The sequence below is a fragment of the Budorcas taxicolor genome, chromosome 2, assembly GCF_023091745.1.
Source record: "Budorcas taxicolor isolate Tak-1 chromosome 2, Takin1.1, whole genome shotgun sequence".
NCBI lineage: Eukaryota > Metazoa > Chordata > Mammalia > Artiodactyla > Bovidae > Budorcas > Budorcas taxicolor.
In genome coordinates this window covers 132,566,090-132,574,343 of record NC_068911.1, presented here as the reverse complement: position 1 = coordinate 132,574,343, position 8,254 = coordinate 132,566,090, and the positions used below count along the sequence as shown (strand labels likewise).

The following is an 8,254-nucleotide window of genomic DNA, read 5'->3' as shown; positions in this document are numbered from 1 at the left end:
ATAACCCGGTCCCAGTGGAAATCAGTAAATATGTGATTAAGAAAGCATGCAGAGGGGCTTCCCTTGGTGGCACAGTGGTAACGAACCTGCCTGCCAATGCAGGAGACACAGGTTCGATCCCCGGTCTGGGAGGATCCCACATGCCATGGGGCAACTAAGCCCATGCACCACAACTGTTGAGCCTGTGCTCTAGAGCCTGGGAGCTGCAACTACTGAGCCCATGTGCTGCACCTAGGGAAGTGGCTGTACCCTAGAGCCCATGCTCCACAGCAAGAGAAGCCACTGCAATAAGAAGCCTGCACACTGCAACTAAAGAGTAGCTAGCCCTCACTCGCTACAACCAGAGAAAAGCCCGTGGAGCAGGAAAGACCCAGCACATCCAAAAATGAATAAATAAAATTATTTTAGATAATAATAATAAAAAGAGCATGCAGGGACTTCTCTGGCAGTCCAGCGGTTAAAACTCCATGATTCCATTGAAGGGGGCGTGGACTCAATCCCTGGTAGGGCAACTAAGATCCCACATTCTGCATGGCATGGCCAAAGAAATTAAAGAGATTAATTAGTTTCTTAAAAAGAGCATGTAAAACATAATCAAAGGGCCCTCCAAGAAGGCAGGACTAAAGTGCAGTTGTCATCAAGAAAGCTTGGGTCAAAATAATTGCATTATATTCTGAGTACAAGTAAGGTAATATGGTATATTAATGCACTGAATCTTGCAAATCTCTGTATTTTTATAAAGATGAAATTTCTGCAAAGCCCTCCTAGGAGGTTCCTCTCAGTTCTCTCAGCCACTTTCAGAAATAATTTTTGTTTGAAAGATATGTTCACAGGTACCCTTCTGTTTGGTATTTTAATGAGTCTTGGACTGGAAATCAGGACCTAGGTTTCAGTCATATGTCCAAAGACAGACTCTCTATGCTTTCTGGACTCTATTTTCCATCTGTAGAATGGGCATGTAAAGCTAAAATCACAAAGACATCTTCCAGAGATGTTGACTTTCCCTCCTTCCTCTTTCTTCTCTGGACTCTTGAAGCTGATTTCCTTTCTTTACTGCCAACTTTTCTTTTATCCTATTTCCTGTCAGCTATGAATGCGTCTCATTAATTCACAACAAATGTGGCTCTTGAATATTAGATGAGTGCTTGCAAAGTGCCAAGACCACTTTGTCTGCTCTATTTCATTTAATCTTCCCAATAGACCAATTACATTGTTTCATAGCAATAAGTATTCATCTAAATCATTTCCTACAGTGTATCACAACAATATTCCATCATTCTTAAATATCCAAATGTTGACTAGTTAATCTGTTTCCAATATTATAGTTAGAAGAATAAATATTGATTTATATATGTGTTTTTGTGTGTATATATAGATATAGATATAAAAACAATGCCAGAATAAATACATAGGTGTATATATATATATATATATATATACACACATAGTTCATTCATTCAGTAAATATTTATGTACCTGCTATGTGCCAAGCATTACAGTTATGATGATCAAAAAAATCCTATCTCCTGGCATCAAGACCTTATAGTGCACTGGAAAGTTTAAGTAAACAGACAATTATATAAAAAAGTATGTGCATAATTGGAGTACAAAAAAGGGATGATCAAGAAGCGCTTCTGGATTGGAGCCCTGAAAGATGAGAAACTACTGATAGAGATTTAGGGCAAAAGGTTCCTGCAGAGGAGAAATAAAGGGTTTTCCAGAAGCTACAGTTAGAACTGGACACAGAACAACAGACAGGTTCCAAACAGGAAAAAGAGCACATCAAGGCTGTATATTGTCATCCTGTTTATTTAACTTATATGCAGAGTACATCATGAGAAATGCTGGGCTTGATGAAGCACAAGCTGGAATCAAGATTGCCGGGAGAAATATCAATAACCTCACATATGCAGATGACACCACCCTTATGGCAGAAAGTGAAGAGGAACTAAAGAGCCTCTTGATGAAAGTGAAAGTAGAGAGTGAAAAAGTTGGCTTAAAGCTCAAAATTCAGAAAACGAAGATCATGGCATCCCATCCCACCACTTCATGGCAAATAAGTGGGGAAACATTGGAAACAGTGACAGACTTTATTTTGGGGGACTCCAAAATCACTTCATATGGTGATTGCAGCCATGAAATTAAAAGGCACTCTCCTTGGAAGGAAAGTTATGACCAGCCTAGACAGCGTATTGAAAAGCAGACATTACTTAGCCAACAAAGGTCCATCTAGTCAAGGCTATGGTTTTTCCAGTGGTCATATATGGATGTGAGAGTTGGACTGTGAAGAAAGCTGAGCGCCAAAGAATTGATGCTTTTGAACTGTAGTGTTGGAGACTTTTGAGAGTCCTTTGGACTTCAAGGAGATCCAACTAGTCCATCCTAAAGGAGATCAGTCCTGAGTGTTCATTGGAAGGACTGATGTTGAAACTGAAACTCCAATACTTTGGCCATCTGATGAGAAGAGCTGACTCATTTGAAAAGACCCTGATGCTGGTAAAGATTGAAGGCAGGAGGAGAAGGGGATAACAGAGGGTGAGATGGTTGGATGGAGTCACCGACTCAATGGACATGAGTTTGGTTAAACTCCAGGAGTTGGTGATGGACAGGGAGGCCTGGTGTGCTGCGGTCCATGGAGCTGCAAAGAGTCAGACGTGACTGAGCGACTGAATTGACTGACTGACAGAAACTAGAAGAGGCTACAGGAGAGATAATGTGTTTTACAAACTGCTGGTGGCAACCCACTGGTTATGAAACCAATTTCTTTAGTCATTACCAAAATTTCATGTAAAGTGAGAGAGAATAAAACACAATGGGGAATACCAGAGTGGTTAACTGTAAAAAGGTTAAATCTTGTTTTAAAAACTTTTGTTTCATCATGTGTGGGAACCAATTCAAAAATATTTGAGACACACTGAACTATAATGTTAGGAATGTATAGGAGACACCATAAGAAGTGTTAAAGATGAGATCTGAAATAAATCTTACTTCATCCTGGAGACAACGGGAGCCGTTAAAGAGTAGTTCAGAGAATATTGTGATCACATTTGTGCTTTGTAGAGATCCTTCTAGAGAAAGATGAAAGCAGAGCTGGGAGACTGCTTCAGTGGCTGCTGCAGTTATGCACAAGACATCGTGATGGGCTGGACTAGGAGAGTAGCCACGGGCATGGAGAGAGAGCCCACCTACGGCTGGCCCTCGATATACAGAGGTACGAATCCTTCAGGGGTAAATAATAGGTGAGGTGGAAGGCAAAATGATTGATCTGCACTTGAGGTTTGACCAAGAAGTAGGGATAAGATGACACTGGGTCTTGGGACTATCAAGAGACAAATGGAAGAGTTAGACAGTGAAATCTAATCTGAATTTTAAGAGAAATTAAATCCAGGAGCTGATTTATATTTAAAAGAATGAGAATAAGACATCTACCACAATAGTTTTAACTGAAAAGACTGGCATGGTGAGGATGCGGAACAAATGAAACTCTCATAGACTGCTGGTGGAGTAAAATTGGTCAGCAGTGTCCACTGAAGTTTATCATATGCAAATCTTATGACCCAGCTCTTCTCCTTGGTCCTCCTCTTTCCCAAAGAGAAAACATGATTTGTCCAAAAAGACACAGTCAAGAATGTTCACAGCAGCTTTCTTCATAATAATAAAAAAACAGAGAGCAACTTGAAGTTCATCAATAGTAGAAGGAATAACTTGTGATGTTTATACATTAAAATATTATAGCATCTCTTTCTAGTTATCAGCTGACTGCAATACACCCATCTGTAGTGCCTCAATGCATGAACAGCAGAGGGTTGCTTTTTTAATATGAATAGTACAAAATTACTATTCAATTTCTTTTGATGAGTTATTTTTGCCATTAAAAAGTCTTTTTATGGTACAGAAATGGTACAAAAGAAGTACCATTTATAGGAAGGTAAAGCAGATGAAACTAATCTGTGAAAGAGATGAAACTAAACAGATGAAACAAAATAGTGGTTACATTTTCTTGTTTTTTGTTTGTTTCTTTGACCATGCTGTGCAGCATATGGGATCTCAGTTCCCAGACCAGGGATGAAACCCGCAAGCCTTGCATTGGAAGTGCAGAGACTTAACCCCTGAACCACCAGGGAAGGTCCAGTGGTTACCTTTGATGGAGGACACTAATGGTTCAAAAAACTTCTAGGAGTTGAAAATGTTCTATTTTTTAATTTGAGAGGTGATAACATGAGTGTGTTCACTGTGTGAAAAACCATCAAGCTTTGCATTTATGATTTTTGACTGTGAAATATGTTTTACTTCAGCTTTTTAAAAAGTATATTGTTAATTAGAATAAATTCTAGCAGAAGTACAATTTCTGGTTCTGGAGACAGGCATCTCAGCTGCCCCAAGTTGAATTTCTCACACACTTCAGTTCATGCCTTAGTAGTGCAAGTAAGACATCTCTTATATGTTATTTCATGTTATTGTTATTCTCTTTACCCACATCTTCCTCCCTCCCAGATCCCCTTCCTAGTGTATTTAATATCTTTCCTTTAAATTCACTGTCCCTTTTTCTGTGTAGAAATATGTGTATCTTTGAAAATTGTGGTGATGTGTATATGTGCTTTTAAGATATATAAGTGATGCTGTGCTAAAAATCTCATTTTGATTTTTACATGTTAGACTTAAATACTGTGAATCTGAGATATGATCGTGTTATATGAAAATATAGCTAATTTATTATAATCACTGTATGGCATTCCACTGTATGCATGCATTTTGCTTCTTCATTACACTAATAATGGACCTCCACATTGCTTCCCACTCTTCACTACCACAACTCTACTAGTTTCCTCATGGATCTGCATGAGAGTTAATGAAGCACATTGTACAGCTTTTTATCTTTATCATCAATATTTTTTCCAGGAAGATTCAGTCACATTCCCATCAGCTTTTATAATTCTTTTGTATTTTTTCTCCAATCTGATATGCAAAAAATTCTAAACATATCTCAATGTGCATTTAACTTCATCTAATAATTTGTATTGGAATACAATTGCTTCACAGTGTTGTGTTGATTTCTGCTATATTTTTGTTGTGTTCAGTTGCTAAGTTGTGTCTCACTCTTTGCGACTTCATGGACTGTAGCACTCCAGGCTTCCCTATCACTATCTCCCAGAGTTTGCTCAAACTCATGTCCATTGTGTCTGTGATGCTATCCAACCATCTCATCCTCTGTGGCCCCCTTCTCCTCCTGCCCTCAATCTTTCCCAGCATCTGGGTCTTTTCCAATAAGTCAGTTCTTTGCATCAGTGGCTCAGTGGGTAAAGCATCTGCCTACAATGCGGGAGACCCGGGTTCGATCCCTGGGTCGGGAAGATCCCCTGGAGAAGGAAATGGCAACCCACTCCAGTACTCTTGCATGGAAAATCCCATGGACTGAGAAGCCTGGTAGGCTACAGTCTATGGGGTCGCAGAGTTGGACACGACTGATCGACTTTCCCTTCCCTTGCATCAGATGGTCAAAGTATTGGAGCTTCAGCATCAGTCCTTCCAATGAATATTCAGGGTTAATTTCCTTTAGGATGGACTGGTTTGATCTCCTGGCTGTCCAAGGGACTCTCAAGAGTCTTCTCTAGCACCACAGTTCAAAAGTGTCAATTCTTTGGGCACTCAGCTTTCTTTATGGTCCTACTCTCACATCTGTACATGGCTACTGGAAAAGCTTTGACTATACAGGCCTTCACTGGCAAATTGTGGCTTTGTTTTTTAATATGCTGTCTACGTTTGTCATAGCTTGAATCAGCTATATGTATACATATATCCCCTCCTTCTTGGACCAACCTCCCACCTACCACCTCCCATTCCCACCCATCTAGGTAGTCCCAAAGAACTGAGCCGAGCTTCGTGTGATTTATAGCAGGTTCTCACTAGCTATTTAGATAAAAATAAGCAAAAAATAAAAATTTTTTTAAATGACTGGTAAGATTATATATTTTTTCATGTGTTTTATTCATTTATATTCTTATTAGTTAACTGCTTGTTCATGCCTTTAATTCATTTTTCTTATGGGATTATTATTATTTTTTCATTGACTCTAAAGAAAGCTTCATATATTAACAAAATTGACTGTGTTCATATATTGCAGATATTTTTTCTCATTTGATTTTGTCTGATTTTATTATGGTGCTGCTGGTGGTGATTGGAAGTTTGTTTTGTTTTTTTGTTGTTTGATCGGTTTGGGCTTACGGCTGACTTTTTTTCTCCTTTAAAAAAAATTTTTTTTTTAATTTGTATCTAGCTGTCTTTTTATGGTTTTGGTTTCGAGGTAATATGCAATAAGGGCCAAAAAACCCTTCTAATTCAATTATATGTTTAGAGGTAAGAGAAATATAAGTGAGGAGGACTAAGGTTAAGAGGCACACTAATCCTATCAAGATGTATCAGGGAAGAAAGTAACCAACCAAACCAAAAGGAATTGTATTTGCAAAACAAATTTTTGATGTTAGAACCTACTTGGAATGTTTAAGATAAATCAAAATAGTGCTCGCTTCAGCAGCATATATACTAAAATTGGAATGATACAGAGATTAGCATGGCCCCTGTTCAAGGATGACGTGTAAATTTGTGAAGCATTCCATATTTGGGGGGAAGAAAGCATTTGGACCACAGTAAGAATTCAATAAATGGTAACAGTTGTTAAGATAGAAAAAGAGAAAAGATAAACCAAAATATATCCAGGATGTAGTTTTGATTGTAACCAGAAATATCAATAACCTCAGATATGCAGATGACACCACTCTTATGGCAGAAAGTGAAGAGGAGTTAAAAAGCCTCTTGATGAAACTGAAAGTGGAGAGTGAAAAAGTTGGCTTAAAGCTCAACATTCAGAAAATGAAGATCATGGCATCCGGTCCCATCACTTCATGGCAAATAGATGGGGAAACAGTGGAAACAGTGTCAGACTTTATTTTTGGGGGCTCCAGAATCACTGCAGATGGTGATTGCAGCCATGAAATTAAAAGACACTTACTCCTTGGAAGAAAAGTTATGACCAACCTAGATAGTATATTCAAAAGCAGAGACATTACTTTGCTGACTAAGGTCCGTCTAGTCAAGGCTATGGTTTTTCCTGTGGTCACGTATGGATGTGAGAGTTGGACTGTGAAGAAAGCTGAACACCGAAGAATTGATGCTTTTGAACTGTGGTGTTGGAGAAGACTCTTGAGAGTCCCTTGGACTGCGAGGAGATCCAACCAGTCCATTCCGAAGGAGATCAGCCCTGGGATTTCTTTGGAAGGAATGATGCTAAAGCTGAAACTCCAGTACTTTGGCCACCTCATGCGAAGAGTTGACTCATTGGAAAAGACTCGGATGCTGGGAGGGATTGGGGGCAGGAGGAGAAGGGGATGACAGGATGAGATGGCTGGATGACATCACTGACTCGATGGACGTGAGTCTGAGTGAACTCCGGGAGTTGGTGATGGACAGGGAGGCCTGGTGTGCTGCGATTCATGGGGTTGCAAAGAGTCGGACATGACTGAGCAACTGAACTGAACTGACTCTCTTTTCACCTGTACCATGTGATATTCTTGTTAGGCACTGAAGTCAGGCTAGGTTCCAATGATTGTAAGTGAGATCCTGGGGCCTGTGTCAGGAAGCAGATGTGGCAGCCTGTCGGCCATGGTGACTGCCTAGCATTAGTGGGAATTTCAGACAACCAGGCTGATCCTGACTGCAGTGTACCACATGATGAGGAAAGCAACAGTTCTTCTCTGGTCAGCATAGCTGCTGAAGAAATACAGTCACTTCTTTTTCTAGACACTTTATTTAGAAATTTAAACCATGCCTTATCCAGAAGTGGACTTGAGAGTATTTACATGCAAAAGAATATAGTGCAAGATTAAAAGAGTAAATGAAGAAATTATGGAAAGGGAAAGATTCAATTCAGTTCAGTTTAGTCGCTCAGTCATGTCCGACTCTGTGATCCCATGAATCGCAGCACACCAGGCCTCCCTGTCCATCACCAACTCCCAGAGTTCACTCAGATTCACATCCATCGAGTCAGTGATGCCATCCAGCCATCTCATCCTCTGTCATCCCCTTCTCCTCCTGCCCCCAATCCCTCCCAGCATCCGAGTCTTTTCCAATGAGTCAACTCTTCGCATGAGGTGGCCAAAGTACTGGAGTTTCAGTTTCAGCATCATTCCTTCCAAAGAAATCCCAGGGTTGATCTCCTTCAGAATGCACTGGTTGGATCTCCTTGCAGTCCAAGGGACTC

The 8,254-nt window shown here is 39.9% G+C and overlaps 1 non-coding gene across 1 annotated transcript; it reads left to right on the top strand.

The window, feature by feature from the left end:
- The first annotated feature begins 6,516 nt into the window (after positions 1 to 6,516).
- Positions 6,517 to 6,620, top strand: LOC128043994 (U6 spliceosomal RNA). Its single transcript, XR_008198991.1, has one exon. It is a non-coding gene; the product is annotated as a U6 spliceosomal RNA (small nuclear RNA).
- Positions 6,621 to 8,254: the final 1,634 nt, after the last annotated feature.